General features: G+C 46.2%; 1 long non-coding RNA gene across 1 annotated transcript; it reads left to right on the forward strand.

Moving 5' to 3' along the window:
- The first annotated feature begins 70 nt into the window (after window positions 1-70).
- LOC129641882 (uncharacterized) lies at window positions 71-8,354 on the forward strand. The gene is made up of 3 exons (XR_008709494.1): window positions 71-263; window positions 1,583-1,683; window positions 7,860-8,354. It is a non-coding gene; the product is annotated as an uncharacterized LOC129641882 (long non-coding RNA).
- Window positions 8,355-16,986: the final 8,632 nt, after the last annotated feature.

Here is a 16,986-nt window from a genome sequence, read left to right on the forward strand (position 1 = left end):
TTCCCGCCCCTCCCCGCCTCTCGGCCAGCTCTGGCCAGTGGCATCACGTCACCTTGACGGACCCGCCCAGCCTCTGGCACACCCGGGAAGGTAGGGGAGGTGCCGAGGGGACTCGGGGAAGGTGTGGGGCATCGGCTGTGTGGGCTGTCCCGGGACCACCCCGAGGGCGAAGAAGGAAGCAGCCCCGACTGGGTCGGCAGGATCAAGCATGCGGGCCAAGGTCAGGAACCCTGCGGGAATAGACACTCGGGTTTCCAACAAAGGTCGCTGTGCAAGCCCCGCAATTCCTAGTGTGTCTGTCATGAGAGAGGAGGTTATCAGTAGAACCCGAACGATGTTAGCTTTTGCTCAAGGGCCACCCGTCTGTAGTTCGGCTGCAGGGTTGGCGTTGCCTCTCAGAGCTTCACCGCCTTTAAGAAATCAGATCCTCAGATGATGAAGAGGAGATAACTTCTCTGCCAGTTACCGCCTGCTGCAGGAGGATTTATCTGCGCGGGGGCAGAGTGAACGGAAGACCACGGCCTTTTGGGGAACTCGAATAGTTCAGTAATTCTGGGGTGTGGGGGTGGAAGGGATGGAGAAGGGGTTGACGAAAACAGTTCCGATTTCTGTTTCATACCACCATCCCAATCCTGACCTTGGGACTTCCCCTTCCCTCCCCCCAGCATGAATCATTTTACTTTCTTCTCAATCTGTGGTTCCTAATATTTTTAGAGTCATATGGCCAGTTTAGAATGTGATATGGACCTTTTATAAAAATGCAGGTTCCCACATAGGCAAAAATCAGCCTGGGATTTGAGTCTATGAGCCTCTGGACCCCATTTGAGGGAGGCTGTACTAATCCTTGTTGTTAGGGCTGCTGGATATGGGGTAAAGAGATTGGGCTCTACCATCGACTTCCTGCATAACCTCCCCCTGTTGCAATGGTTCTGGGCCTCAGTTCCCCCATCTGTAAAACTGAGGGAGCTAAAGATGACCAGGCCAAGGATCTTTCAGCTCTGTCTTTGCATGATTTCATGAAGAGTAGCCCATCCTATGCCAATTCAGGACACCCCTGTGGTCAGGGACCTCCGTTCCTGCAGAGCCCAAAGGTCTGATCACCAAAGCTGAGGACAATAATTGGGTGCTTCAGAAGTAGTTTTTTTTTTTTTTTAAATCTTTTCAAACAGTAAGTAAAATTCAACGTAGCCCTCAACCTCTGAGCATTCATTCATGCCCAATAGAATAAGTGGACAGAGCACCTAGGTAAAATACAATTTCCCTGGGGATTTCCAGCACTTGAGAGTGCTGATCAAGCTGATGCTAACTTCAGGGCCAGGACTGGAGTGATGATTGGTTTTAAGGAACAGCTTGATGTGTCCCTCACTCCCACTGTGTGCCAGGCACTCTGTAGGGGCTTTACCGTGGGGATCCCACCCAATTCCTGCGACCTCCCTGGGAATGGTTGTTACTAACCACATTTTACATAGAACACAAGGGTCCATCCTCAAGGAGCTTCAGAAGGAGAATCACCTTTTCCCTCAGTGTTCAACAGCGCCGTCCGTATCTGGCCCCCAGATCACTTATGGTGGGTGTTGTGTAGACTCTTAGGTGCCAACCCAGTACCCACTCTCTGCTTTGGAAAAAAGAAAGAGGAGAAGAAAGGAAAAGAAAGGAAAATTCATGCAGCCACTATGGAGAACGGTAAGGAGATTTGTCAAAAAACTAAAAATAGAGTTGCCATATGATCCAGCAATCCCACTCCTTGGCATATCAAAAAGATACACGGACCCCAGTGTTCATAGCAGCAGCATTTACAATAGCCAAGACATGGAAACAGCCTAAACATCATTGACAGATGGATAGACAAAGAAGATGTGGTAGATACATACAATGGACTACTGGTCATAAAAAAGAATGAAATAATGCCATTTGCAGTTACATGGGTGGACCTAGAAATTATCATACTAAGAGATATAAATCAGAAAGAGAAAGGCAGATGTCCTATGATATCACTTATATGTAGAATCTGAACTGTGACACAAATGAACTTATTTGCTAAACAGAAACAGACCCACAGACGTAGAGAACAGGCTTGTGCTTGCCAAAGGGGAAGGGGGATAGAGGAGGGATAAATTGGGAGTTTGGGATTAGCAGCTACACAACTACTGTATCATGCATAAACATCAAGGTCCTGCTGTAGAGCACAGAGAACTATATCCAATATCCTGTGGTAAGCCGTAATGGAGAAGAATAAGAAAAAGCAATATGACTGAATCACGTTGCTATAAACCAGAAACTAACATGACATCGTGAATCAACAGTACTTCAAAAAAAGAGTTGAGAGGGAGACAGAGAGAGAAAGAGGGAGAGAGCAAGAGTGAGCAACTTGTTTGGAGCAGCAATGTGCCACTCCCTAGTAATGGGTCGTGACAATTTGTGTTTTTCATACTGTACTTACAGCTGAACAGTGTGCCATGAAATTAAGTTAGTATGTGATTTGACTAGTGTTTTAAAAATAGAAAGTATCAATGTATAGCACACATAGTCAATGAAAGTTGTGTCTTACAAAATTTTGTTTACCTTATGATTTATTTTGATGTATTAGGCTGTTCTATAAAATATATTTCTCACTGTGGGCCTCAGTAAAAAAAAGGTTAAAAGTTACTAAGTCAATCTCAACAATCTTTTACATAGTTTCCTCAGCTCCCTTTGAAGCTATAAGTGGTCATGTGACCCACTTTTGGGCTAAGAGATAGGGAAAACTGTGCTGGAGGGTGAAGACAGCTTTTGCTTCCGTGATAGAAGGAGCAGATAGATTCCTATTTTCCCTGCCCTTCTGTCTCAAATGTGGATAATGTGTAATGTCTGGAACATTGGCAACCATTTTGAGGTTATGATACAACATGCCCACATACTAAAGCTGGTGCAGCACAAAGATGAAAGGAGTCTGGGCCTTCAGCAACGTTACGGAGCTGCTGTGCAACGCCTTCACTGCCGTCTCTAGACTTCCAGGCGGATTCTTTTCTTTCTGAGCCACCAGGAAAGGCCCCCAGATAAACTACTATTTGTTTAAGCCCCAGGTTGGCAAGTCTTTTCTGTAAAGGGCCAGATATTCCATATTTTAGGCTTTGTGGGCTAAGTGATCTCTGTCACAACTACTTAATTCTGCTGTCGTGGTTTGGAAGTATCCATAGATAGCAGGCAAATCCAAGGACATTGGTGAAGTTCCAGTAAAACTGTTAACAAAACAGGAGGCAGGCCACATGTCGCCCCTGGGCTGTGGTTTGCTCGCTTTCCCTGGATGACTGTGCCCTTTTTATTGCCTCTCTGACCTCATCTCCTCCCACTTCCCCTCCCTCTCTCTGTTCTTCTTCCCACATACCAGGCCCACTCCCACCTCGTGGAGTTTGCCCTTGCTGTTCCCACAGCCTGGAAGGCTCTTCTCCCACATATCTGCAGGACTCGCTCCTTTGCCTCCTTCAGGTTTTACACACAGCTGCTCCTCTCTGCAGTCTTCCCTTGCCCACTGTGCAGAAGGCCAGTCCCTGGCCTGCACACACTACTCTCTGGCATGCTGTGCATTTCATGTCTTTATCAGGAGATCCTTGAGAGGGAGATCTTATCTGTTTCCTTAGATGCTAACTCTGCCTGGAATGTGAAGGTGTTTAATCAACATTTGGTGTAGGATTGATTTTTTTTTCCCTGGCTGTCAAATTCAGGTAAGAAAACAGACATAAGGAGGCTCATTACCCCATCCAAGGGGACAGAGTGAGTAAAGTTGTAGAATCTGAGTCTGCCTCCTAATAGTCCTGATGGTCGTATTTGTGCCCCCAGGGAACAAGAGTAGAACAATATCTGCCTCTGTAGGGGGCGTCCCTGATGACTCAGTGGGTGAAGAAACTGAGCGACTAAGCATGTGCCTCTATTGGAAGATTGGGGCTCAGGGAAACAGGGGCCACAGAATTTTCTGGAAGACTTCTTCCCCCAGGGAATTATCCCAATAAAGGGGGCCTTTGGGAGTCAATAAGGAAATAGGGTATTATCCCGTTATCTTGGGCAGTCTCATTTTTTATAGCATTCCTGCTTCAGAAAATCGTTAGGAAAAAAATTCTTTATTTTGTGAACAGTCCAGACTGACTTGTAAGATCCATAAAATGCCGAAGGGAAGCACTCATGACCCAACATTTTTAGCCAAGAAGGAGCCACAGAGAATAAACTTATGTTTGACTTATAAGTGTGGAAACATAAAGGAGCCCAAGTCTGATCAAACACATGTGATTTCTTGCATCAGATAAGGCTGCTCCTGGGGCAGTGCACTCTGCTTGGCTTTCCTTGAAGCTTCTTGGCACCATTCCAAGAAGGCAGAAAAATTAGAGGCGAGTCAATTTAGATTTAGAAGGCAATGGCACCCCACTCCAGTACTCTTGCCTGGAAAATCCCATGGACGGAGGAGCCTGGTAGGCTGCAGTCCATGGGGTTGCTAAGAGTCGGACACGCCTGAGCGACTTCACTTTCACTTTTCACTTTCATACATTGGAGGAAGAAATGGCAACCCACTCCAGTGTTCTTGCCTGGAGAATCCCAGGGACGGCAGGGCCTGGTGGGCTGCCATCTATGGGGTCGCACAGAGTCAGACACAACTGAAGCGACTTAGCAGCAGCAGCAGCAGAAATTTAGATTTCTCTGAGTCTTGAAAGAAAATAGACATATATTTTAACATAAATAATATTAACAATGAAGATGATTGTCAAGGCCATTCTTTTAAAACAGTAAAGTGGAGTTTGAATTAAAATTACTGGGTAATTTCCTAAGGCTTTTTGTGGGTGACTTTGTATGATTTTTCCCTTTTATGTTCTCTGACAGAAGATTCTGGACAAGTGAGTTTTTAAAGCAAGTTTTCAAAAATTCTGCAGATTTTGAATGCATATCTTTGGAAAACAACTGGATGATTGTACTTCATTGAGATCAGTGAGATCTAGTTTCAAGTAGTTTTTCTTTACTTTAGTGGGTTCTGTTTCATTGCACCCATTAGCAGGAAGATTCCGCTTACAGAATACTTCTTGTAGTGTTCCCTTGGTGGAATCCTTGAGTAGCAAGGTCATCCCATTGTGTGACTTAATGTGCAGCAGGGTTTGCCAGTTTTTAGACAATGTCTCAGATAATTTGTATACCATCTACGTTTCTTTCCTATATGAAATAGTTTTCATTAACTCTATTTGTTAACATATAAATAATAACTTCAGGTTAATATATGGAACTCTGCAACCCATTTCAGAGGCAGGCTGAGAATGAGAATTTATTCTACAGATGGACATAAATTTCAATGATGTTTGCCATATAAGAGCCTTCTTTCTCCTTAAATGGGCACACACACTTAACATATTATCTGTCCTTTTAAGTTAGGCTTTGGAAAAACATCCCATGCTGCAGATCTAGTAAGTGCTAGGCACTGGGTTTCTTAGGAGGATAAGAGTTTGCTTTAAAAGGTGATATATTAATTGCTCAAGATTGCTGCTGAAATTTCCTTTGGGGAAAAATAACTGCTTAGCTCAAGCCCTTTCTCCACTTGGCCCCAAGAAGAGGATGTAAATGTACCCAGAACCGCTCGAAAAACATATGTGAGGACAAGGATGGCATGAACATCTCTAGGCAGAGAGCATACTCAGGTCTGGTTGGCTGATCAGTTAAGACCTTTCTCTACACACTCTCCTCCCTCTCTTCCTGACACTGGACAGGCAGACTTTTTTTTTTTTTTTTTGGGTTCATCCAACAGTACAAATCAGAAAGTTAGGGAAGGGACATCTCTCCACGTGTCCTTGGATTCTCCCTGCCTCCCCATGCCTCCCCCAGACCTGTGTCACCTCCCCACTCACCCACATCTCATATGTTCTTCCACCGTCTATGTGCCTCTGGAGGATGCTGACAATATGGGGTTGCTAGAAAGTTGATTATTATGAATGGATATTGTAATGATCAGGAGTTAATAAGATCTTAACAATAGGATGAAAATAACTTGCAAAGCAAAACTCCTGGACAAACTGCATTTTCATTGTAACTATAATTTTAATAATAAAAATGACTTGAAGTTGTTTAATATTTTGATTCATTTAACAAAAAGCAAGACTGTTTACTGAACACAATGGCTGGACATGACAGAGTATAAGGGCAGGAGGATTTACGGGACAATGCGTTTCAAAGGAGAACGTCTTAATTAAGGATTTCCCTCCACAGAAAGTCTGTGTTGCTTGGGAGCCAGAATCTCTATGAATAACAAAATACTGACTGATCCTCAAGGCTGAGAACTAAGGAGTGTCAGGACCTTCCCTCAAGCCAGGATATTAAGCAGCCAAAGGAAGCCGAGATCTTCCAGATGAAAAATAAAGCATTTGACAAACAAGGGCCATTTGTCCAGCTCCTGGGCTGTGAATTTCAAAGTGATCCTCCTCAGGCACTTTGGGGAGACTCCCGGGCATGGAGAATGTGGCTGCTACTGTGTCTGGAGGGAAGAGTGGCCTAGGCTACCTTGTCTTCTAAGCACGCAGCTTCCCAAGGAATGGAAAACATCCCCAGCGGGGAAGGGGCAAGTTGGCCAGACTTGACCTGTTAACCCTGGGTTTAAAAAGATGTTTCAGCTGAATTGACCTTACCTCTGAACCTGCTATCAAAGCCACCTCTGTCTCGCCCCTGGTGTGCAGAGCTGCCCATCCTCAAGCTTCCTTCTCAAACTTTGTAAACTAAGGACCTGACTGTTTAAGAAAGGATGTGTGTGTGTGAGTTGCTCACTCGTGTCGACTCTTTGCGACCCCATGGACAGTAGCTCCCAGATACTAGAGTGGGTTGCCATTCCGTTCTCCAGAGGATCTTCCTGACCCAGAGATGGAACCCATGTCTCCTGCATTGCAGGCAGATTCTTTATCGCCTGAGCTACCAGGGAAGCCTCAAGATTGAATGAGACCCAACCGCATTATAGAGGGAAATATGCTTTACTCAAAGTCTACTGATGTAAACGTTAATCACATCTTAAAAAAAAAATACCTTCACAGCAGCATCTAGACTGGTGTTTGATCAGACAGCTGGGCACCATGGCTTAGCCAAGTGGACACAGAAAATGAATCATGCCCCTCTCAGGACAGGCTCCGTGGCCGGGTGCAGCCTGATGCTCGGAATTTCAAGATACTCTGAAATATGGCAGTGCCTCCTTTCCCAGCAATTCCCCATTTTACTGTGCCTCTATAATCTGGGGCAATTTTTGAGGAACTTTTGCCTCTCCATTGGTCTACTGAGTCTAACTGAGGAGTTGGCTAGATAGTAAATATTTTCTCATTTGTGGCCTGTGCCATCTCTTGCCACTTCTCAAGCAGTAGCAGTCACAGATGACCTGTAAATGGATGGTATGGCTGTGTTCTGATAAAACTTTATTTACCAAAACAGGACGAGGGCCCAATTTGGTCCATGAGTAAAGAGAGAGGTGGGGTTGATATAGAACATTTTCTTTATGCAAAACCTAGCAAAGGGTGTCGGCAAGTTACACTCTAGCATGGGAAGCTTTCATCTGTAAGGAAGAAAAAACCTAAACAAAGGGGATTTCATTATCTTACACAGTAAAAAGCCCCAGGGATGGGGGGTTCCATTGTTGTTTAAGTTGGGGTCTCAGAGACCTTTTCAAAGACCCAGGTTCTTTCCATCTCTGCACTCACCCTCACACTTTTAGTTCCCTCTTACACTTGGAAATGGTTCTTATATTTCTCAGCAGTCATGACCACATTGAATGGAAGGAGAGGAAGGGTGTGATCGCTTGAGGCTCGTGTGAGTAGCAAGGAAACCTTTTTGAGAAAGTATTGGACCACCCCTGCCACCTCTCACTTCTCGTTGTCCAGGAGTGGGATATGGGTGCCCTGCAGAGGACGGATCCAGGTGACTGGACCCAAGTGACCCAGCATATGACTGGCAGAGGGGAGGAAGGTAGATCAGCTGTGAAAACTCAGGCTCTACCAGCAAGCGAGGGATCAACAGTGCCCCTGGAAAGAAGCCCATCCATGCCTGCGGTAACTGCACAGTCATGGCAGACAAGGAGAGCCCATTGTGGGGGCAAAGTCACTGCACTGGGGTGAGTGAACTGGATCTGAACTGAGAGGGGAGGACAACAGCTGGAGAGAAGTTGAGGAGAGCAGTGTCCACTGTGGAGCACCCAGGAGGTTGGGAGGAAGCTCTCAGTAATGGGGAAAGGACCCTGGCTAAAGAAAAGTGGCCTGGCTGCGAGCACAGGGGGCTGCCTAAACCTAAGAAATGGGAAGAGTGGCCATGGGGTCCTGAGGCCGGAAAGACTCCCACCAGCAACTGGGGGTCTTTGGCCATGGGCTCAGGGCTCAAGGGAATAAAGAGGCCTTTGGTAGGCGGTGCTGGTTGGCTTCGCTCTGCTAACTGTTTTTATAAACCCTAGAGACTGGAACACAGCAAGTTCAGTTCAGTCACTCAGTCATGTCTGACTCTTTGCAAGCCCATGGACTGAAGCATGCCAGGCCTCCCTGTCCATCACCAACTCCTGGAGCTTACTCAAACTCATGACCATAGAGTCGGTGATGCCATCCAACCATCTCATCCTCTGTCGTCCCCTTCTCCTCCTGCCTTCAATCTTTTCCAGCATCAGGGTCTTTTCCAATAACTCAGTTCTTCACATCAGGTGGCCAGAGTATTGGAGTTTCAGCTTCAGCATCAGTCCTTTCAATGAATATTCAGGACTGATTTCCTTTAGGGTCGACTGGTTGGACCTCCTTGCAGTCCAAGGGACTCTCAAGAGTCTTCTCCAACACTACAGTTCAAAGCATCAATTCTTTGGTGCTCAGCTTTCTTTATAGTCCAACTCTCACATCCATACATGACTACTGGAAAAACCATAGCTTTGACTAGATGGAACTTTGTTGGCAAAGTAATGTCTCTTCTTTTTAATATGCTGTCTAGGTTGGTCATAACTTTCCTTCCAATGAGCAAGCGTCTTTTAATTTCATGGCTCCAGTCACCATCTGCAGTGATTTTGGAGCCCAAGAAAATAAAGTCTCTCACTATTTCCATTGTTTCCCCATCTATTTGCCATGAAGTGATGGGACTGGATGCCATGATCTTAGTTTTCTGAATGTTGAGTTTTAAGCCAACTTTTTCACTCTCCTCTTTCACTTTCATCAAGAGGCTCTTTAGTTCTTCTTCACTTTCTGCCATAAGGGTGGTGTCATCTGTGTATCTGAGGTTATTGATATTTCTCCTGGCAATCTTGATTCCAGCTTGTGCTTCATCCAGCCCAGCATTTCTCATGACGTACTCTGCTGCTGCTAAGTCACGTCAGTCATGTCCAACTCTGTTCGAAGGCAGCCCACCAGGCTCCCATCCCTGGGATTTTCCAGGCAAGAATACTGGAGTGGGTTGCCATTTCCTTCTTCAGGGCATGAAAGTGAAAAGTGAAAGTGAAGTCGCTCAGTCGTGTCCTACTCTTTGCGACCCCATGGACTGTAGCCTACCAGGCTCCTCCATCCATGAGATTTCCCAGGCAAGAATACTGGAGTGGGTTGCCACTGCCTTCTCCGAATGTACTCTGCATATAAGTTAAATAAGCAGGGGGATAATGTACAGCCTTGATATACTCCTTTTCCAGTTTGGAACCAGTCTGTTGTTCCATGTCCAGTTCTAACTGTTGCTTCTTGACCTGCATACAGATTTCTCAGGAGGCAGGTCAGGTGGTCTGTTATTCCCACCTCTTTAAGAATTTCCCACAGTTTGTTATGATCCACACAAAGGCTTTGACATAGTCAATAAAACAAAAGTAGATGTTTTTCTGGAACTCTCTTGCTTTTTGGATGATCCAGTGGATGTTGGCAATTTGATTTCTGGTTCCTCTACCTTTTCTAAATCCAACTTGAATATCTGGAAGTTCATGGTTCATGTACTGTTGAAGCCTGGCTTAGAGAATTTTGAGCATTACTTTGCTAGCGTGTGAGATGAGTGCAATTGTGTGGTAGTTTGAGCATCCTTTGGGAACACAGCAAGCTGGAGCAGAAGGAGACCTGAGTCTCTGGAAGGAAACCAGAGCATAGCCTGGGGATTGATGAATCTAAGTGTCAGAGAGCTGTTTACTTAGCTACTGCTTACTTACTTACCTACTGCATGGAGCGGGGAAGACCCTGCTGAGGCTGCGATTCTGTCCTGAGCTTGAAGGCAGGCCATGTGGGAGGGCTTGGCACAGCTCCCAGGCTCTGCTCAGGCCAATCAGCCACCAGGGAAAATCTCAAAGGTGCCAGGCCTCTGGCAGGGTGAGTAACTCAGCACTGCTTGAGCCTCGAGCAGGAGTCAGGCTTTGCTCAGGCTGTGCGTTGAGGTGGGAGGGTTTAGTGCTCGGTATAGAAACTGCTCCTGGGCATGCAAACACTGGTGGAAAATGCTGTAAACACAGGCAAGGCCTCAGTGGGGAGCTGGTCTTCTGCCTCTCCCCACCCAAACTCCCTAAACTTCCCTTATCCCTCCCCGTTCCTTTCCTCCTCTCAATACACCCCTCAGAAAAATGAGTCTCAGAGGACTTAGATGGAAAGGACCTTAGGGTTTTCTGGATAACACCCTTCTCATTCAAAACACAGGGGAGACAGGTCCAGAGGATGGGGCAAGGTCAAGGTCATGGGCTGATGAGGTCTGTGGCCAATCTAAGACTTTGTTCTCCTGATGGCTTGAAGAACTTCAGCTCTGGAGCCTACGATGAATACTGGCTCGACTGCTTTTTAGCTGTGAGCCAGGGTTTGTGTTCAGTCACTCAGTTGTGCCCGACTCTTTGGGACCCTATGGACTGAAGCACACCAGGCTTCCCTGTCCTTCAGCACCTCCTGAGCCAGTGTGCAAGTCACTAAATTCTCTGTGCTATGATTTCCCTTTTGTAATGTGTAATTGTAGAGACCCTGCCTCATAGGCTTCAAGAATTAGAGAAGACGGACTTGCAGAATGTTGACTGCCCTGCACACACTCAGGCCTCACTTCTACCCATTGCTGTTGCCTTGGTGACAGGGCTCTTTGCCTTGAGCTCTTTCTACTGCACAAAAACCTTCTTTGTTGTGTATGGAGAACGTATCTTCTAGCTTCCGATTCTGATGAACTTTGCCCTGCTTCTCCTGTCCCAGAAGAGACAATGATGTACCTGGTAATACGCTAGTGCTTTTGAAGCTCAACATGAATCTTCCTTCCTAGGTCTCCCTCTGAATTCATCTCTCATGGAATATTGTCTGCAGTTTCATTATAATGCTTATATCCGCCTCATGTCAGCCACACATCCATCTATGGGATGAGACAGTAAGCCGGACTCATCCCTTTAGCCCAGCACTTCTCATGGTGGAGCTTAATGGATATTTGTTCCTTAAATGGCCTCTTGTCCCTAGCAACCTGATCTCTAAGTTTATACTGGTGCTGCTGGCCAAAAAGAAAGATGTAGTTCACATTGAGGAGGGGAACCCGAGACCTGGGACCTATTAACGTCTCACTGGGTCTCCTGGAAACTGAAGCAATCGTGGGCTCGTGGCAGCCTCAGCCCCACTCTGGACGGCATGCAGCCTCAGTCTGAGGCAGTTGTTTAGGGACAAATGAATCATCACAGGCTTTGCCTATTTACTTTACTTGTCATCTTCTCTTTAAAGGGGAATTTGATTTGAGACTCGCAAAGGCTTTCAATATCCATTAGTTAGTAAACATTTCATTGGATGGGCTCTTGCACCTGCTTCAGTACATGTCAGAGCATGTCCGCAGTTCCAACACTCCCACTGCCCCAGATCTCCATTCTCTATCTTCAGAGACTCTATGAATTTCCCAGAAGATCTAGCTTTTTTAAAAAACAAACAAACCACACAGCCTATCTTTAGACTCAGTATTGGATTTTCCTTGGACTCGCTTTGAAGTCTGGGCAAATACCCTTTGTTAATGTGCCCAGCTGGGCATTGCTGAGGCTTGGAGCTGGGAGAAACTTTACAGATGACCTCATTTCTCAGCAGAGCCCAGTGGGACCATACTCCTGGCTTCCTGGAAGCTTCCTTTTATAAAGGCTGTTTTCACTTTTGTCATAATATGAAACTCACAGCATAATGTTCCCCTTAAATGAAACTTGGCTTCTCAGAAATCCACTTCCCTCTTGTGCAAAGGTCTTTACTAATCAATTCTTTCTTCTTCTCCAAACAATGAGAAAATAACCAGCCAGACAAATCCCACAGGAGCAGCCCTCATCCAGCCAATGGGGACACTACTTCTTTGTCTCCCAGGAATGTTAGTTTTTCCTCCCCTCTCCAAGTGGCCAAACAGCTGGGTCTCCATTGACAGGGCAGCAGCTCAAATCTCCAGCTGACTTCTGGGCTTTGAGGGGAAGAGGCAGGCTGGATGACTGACCAGTTTGCAGAGAGAGGCTGACATTCTGTGCAGGCGGTGGATGGTGCAACGTGCTCTCCCATTTGAACACACCAAATAGTACATTTCCTTTGAGAGAACAGTAAGGTGTGGATGGGGCAGAACTCCAGAAAAAGAGGCTTACGTCTGCTCCTGGGACATATATGTCATGGCAGGGTTTGGACTGCACGCTGAGCTGAAAGGGGTAGGTGGGGCTTTGAGACAGTAACATGACACCTGCAGAAAGACAGCTACATTTCAGCAAAGCTGACCAGGGAGCCAGCAAAAGGTTCCAGAATGGTCATAGGCACGCGTGTTCTAAAAGAGGAGCATTCAGAGGCTGGAGGCTGGTGTTTGCTAAGTCCCTGCCAGCAACCAGGAACTTTACCTCATTTAAATCCTTATATTTAACTCTCAAGCAGTTCTTAGAGGTAGGTACTCTTATTATTTCCCTTTTCCAAATGGGGAAATGGAGGTTCAGAGGGATTCCATGAGCTCCGCCCACATGGGGGCGAGGAGAGGAGCAGAGGTAGGGCTCCAGACTACACCTCGTGCACCGATGGCCAGCGTCCTCCCCACACACGCCGTGTCTTCATGGCTGCGCCACAAGCAATTAGGAACAGGACTCAGGGACTGGCAGCATAAGGATCTCGGGGGACACTCTCCCTACAAACCAACTATTTAGCTGGGGGAAATTAAAAGTATCAATTATTTAAGATCTCTGGAAATTGTCCTAAGGGCATATAGCAAATGGAGAAATATTCATTCAAGAAAATCTATTAAATCCTGGTGAGAACAGAGAGGGTGTGTGGCATTTGAACCATGACCCATTGGCTTACTCCCTCTCAGCTCTCTCTCTTGGAAATTACTCCAGGTACCTGTAGTCCACTCTGGGCAAGGATGGCTGATAACACAGGGGAGCCCTCTCCCTCCAATTCTCAGTTTACATTACAGTTTTCCCTCAAGCATTTGATAAATCCACTAACCTTTCATGATAAAATCATTCAACAACTTGGAAATAGAAGGAAACTTCTTCAACCTTGTAAAGACATCTAAAAAAAACTGAATTAACATCATACTCGATGGTGAAAGATTGCTTTCTCTACGACTCAGGAACAAGATAAAGATGTCTGCTTTTACCCTAGTCAATGTTGTACCGGTGGTGGTAGCTAGGAGAATCAGGCGAGAAAGAGAAAAGGCTTCAAAAGACACTTCAAGAAAGAGAAAAGGCAATCCGCAGAGTAGGAGAAAATATTTGACATTTCATACCTGATAAAAGTCTAGTATCCATAAAATATTAAAAGCTCGTTTCTTACAGTTCAAAATAAAAAGACAAATAGTCCAGTTAAAAAACGGGCAAACCATTTGGGTGGGTGTTTCTCAAAGAAGGTACAGAAATGGTCAATAATTACATGGAAACTTGCCCCAAGCCACTAGGCATTAAGTAAATGCATATCAAAACCATAATTAATGAATGACTATAATAAAAGAAATCAGACAATAACAAATGTAGGTGAGAATATGGAGAAATCAGAACCCTCATACACTGTTGATGGGAGGGTAAAGTGATGCAGCCCCTTTGCAAGAGAGTTTGGCGGTTTCTCAAGATGTTAAACATCGATTTACCACTTAACGAAGCAATTCCACAGCTAGGTATGTATCAGGGAAATGAAAATACATGCTCACCCTAAAACTTGTACCTGAGGGTGTTCACAGCAGCGTTATTCATAATAGGCACACAATGGAAACAACGCAAAAGCCCATCAAGAGATGAGTGCAAGCTGAACCTCCATATAAGAGCGTTCAGCCATGGAAGGAATAGAGTGGAACACGTGTTACGACACGGACGAACCTTGCGAACACTCTGCTAAGTGACTAAGGCTAGTCACAAAGGACCACATAGCATATGATTCCGTTTGCATGGAACGTCCAAAATAGGAAAACCTAAAAAGACAGAAAGTAGATTGTGGTTGCTTAGGGTAGGAGTGGAGTAGGGTGGGGAATAATTGCTAATGAGTAACAGACATTTTGTAGGGGTGATGAAAATGCATTATCTTAGTTTGTAGTAAACCCGATTATGAATATAACAGAGAACATTCAATTATACACTTTGGTGAATTGTATGGTACTTGAACTATATCTCAATAAACATATTTTAAAAATTAAAAAATAATCCTTTAGTACTGATGGAGGAGAGACTAGAATACTAGGTCACCCCCCACCCCCACCGACCCCAGAGCTTGGCTCCTCATTACTGGGGGTCTGCTTTGACTCTCTGCTGAAGCTGGAGTGTGGTGTCTGCACCCTCTCCAGGCTCAAGCCCTGGAACCTGGAGCTGTGACCTGCATTGGCCTTGCCCTGGAGACAAGCCTTGTTGATGTTCTCTCACTGTGAGGCCCCACAGCAACAAGCACTCACACTGACTTGGGTGATATGTAATCTGAAAAAGCACTTTCCCCATCTTTCTTGGAAGACTCTGCACCTATTCTGAGAGAAGTGCTGTTATTCCTACTTAATAGGGGAACCTGGAACCAGACAGGTGAAGAGCTTGGCGGAGGTCAGTCAATGTGTTAAGGGCAGATTTAAGAACCACCCCCATCCCACTCCCCAGCTCAGCCCAGTGCTCCACTTCCAACAGTTGTTAGACCTCTACGCTACGTCTGCTCTGCCTTCTGCTGAGAAAGTGGGGCAGGCTACCGCAAGGTCAGCCCTTCTAGTCTTTGTCTCTTAGTGAGATGGAAGTCAGGACATCTTCATAAGGACGGCAGTAGATAAGGATGCAGTTTAGTGTTTTAGACAGAGAATCAAATGGAGACGTGGTGATTGCCTGCTTTTGAGGAAGGTGCTTCTTTCTTGCCTGGTCCGTGGACAGAGATGAGGGCTCTGGTCTATTGAATGACCTCATCCAAGCCTGTTTTGGAGGGTGGGGTGGGGTCAGCAAGAAGAGTGTTGAAGAACTTTACCTTGTTAACCTAGGTAAGCTCGTAGTCACTTAAGCCCCTAATGCTCCATTCCCAGCAGATTCCCTTCACTGACAGCAGGCACCAGGAAGCCTTAGTGTGCTAGTGTTTAGTCGCTCAGTCACGTCTGACTCTTTGCAACCCCATGGACTGTAGCCTGCTAGGCTCCTCTGTTCGTGGAATTCTCCAGGCAAGAATACTGAAGTGGGTAGCCATTCCCTTCTCCAGGGGATCTTCCTGACCCAGAGATCAAATCCAGGTGTTCTGCATTGCACACAGATTCTTTACTCTCTGAATCACCAGGGAAGCCCACCAGGAAACCTAGAGGTTTCAGAATATCACCCGGAACTCCCAGTGCCCACCTCACAGACAATGCCATAGCAGACGTTTATTAAACATCTCTTAATAAACTGAGGGGTCTGAAGGCTCTGAGATTGTGCTTCCCAGCCGCTTACTGAGACCGAGTCATCGATCTAGCTCAGCTGACTTGGGCTGGGAAGGGGGCAGGAGCGTCGTGTTCCCTAGAGGCCTGTGCAGTGAGGGTGTCTCTGCCCATCACCTCCGCCCCCGCCCCCCATGACAGGTGGGGACCTTAACTCCTTCCCACTTGGGCCCCTGGGTGCACAGCAGGCCAGCCTGAGAACCCTGGCCCATTACGAATCCAGCACAATCCCTGCCTACACATACCCACGATACATATTACTCATTCTCCCCGGACAGTGACTCCTGAAGTTCCTCCTCGGTGGCGGCTAAAGAAACAACTCTGCAGCCTCCACCTTTGAGGGATCATGAGAGTATCCTTTCTCACTTGGTTTTACAGAAGAACTATTCCCCTCCCCACCCCGGAAGGAGTCTGCTTGTTTGGGACACTTGCTGCGTTTAGGCACCACACTGATGCCAGCTTCTGGTTGGCTATTTCCGTACATTTGTGAAATAACTTGTAGGGAATGTGGAAAAGTGTACAAGAATAAGCACATGTTTCTTACCTAAACCTCAAAGCAGGTGCTCTAAGGTTTATTCTGCAGAAGCCTAGTGTTTGCTCACACACACGAATGGGGAAGCATTATAATGTAATTGCTCATTAATTAAGATTGTTTATGAAGAATAACACGTCTGTTCTGCTTTGCAACCACCTGAAGGACCACAGAACACTTTTTAGAAATATATATTGCAGTTTCCTTAACTGAATATTTGATTCAATTTTATTTGTGCATTCTGGGTTGACTGTCATTTCCGTGGCCCTGTGGTGCAGAGCTGGGCTGTTGCCTGCCCACTCCCCTATCCTCCCTCTTTCCCCTGCTCTTCCTTCCTTCTCTCCCATTTTGAACAAGCATACATTTCTCACCTCTTCTGCTACCAATCACCAAGCAGGCCAGAGCCGTGTCTCCAAGCTGTGTGAGTCTGCAAGACACCACCCGTGTGGCCCCTGCACACAGCAGGCTCTTTGTCCTGTATGTTGGCATTCATGGCTGAAGATTGTCGGCTCACAGTCTCTTTTAGTTTACATCATCTGCTTGGAATCTTGAGAACCCATGTGGTGGGGATACGGGGAGCCCTCAGCGATGCTTCTGGAATGAGCATGGTCCTCCCAGCCCAGCTCTCCCTGCGGTGAGCACAGAGCTGCCTTGTCTCCCTGAGTGGCTCTGTG

This window comes from Bubalus kerabau, chromosome 1, assembly GCF_029407905.1.
Source record: "Bubalus kerabau isolate K-KA32 ecotype Philippines breed swamp buffalo chromosome 1, PCC_UOA_SB_1v2, whole genome shotgun sequence".
NCBI lineage: Eukaryota > Metazoa > Chordata > Mammalia > Artiodactyla > Bovidae > Bubalus > Bubalus kerabau.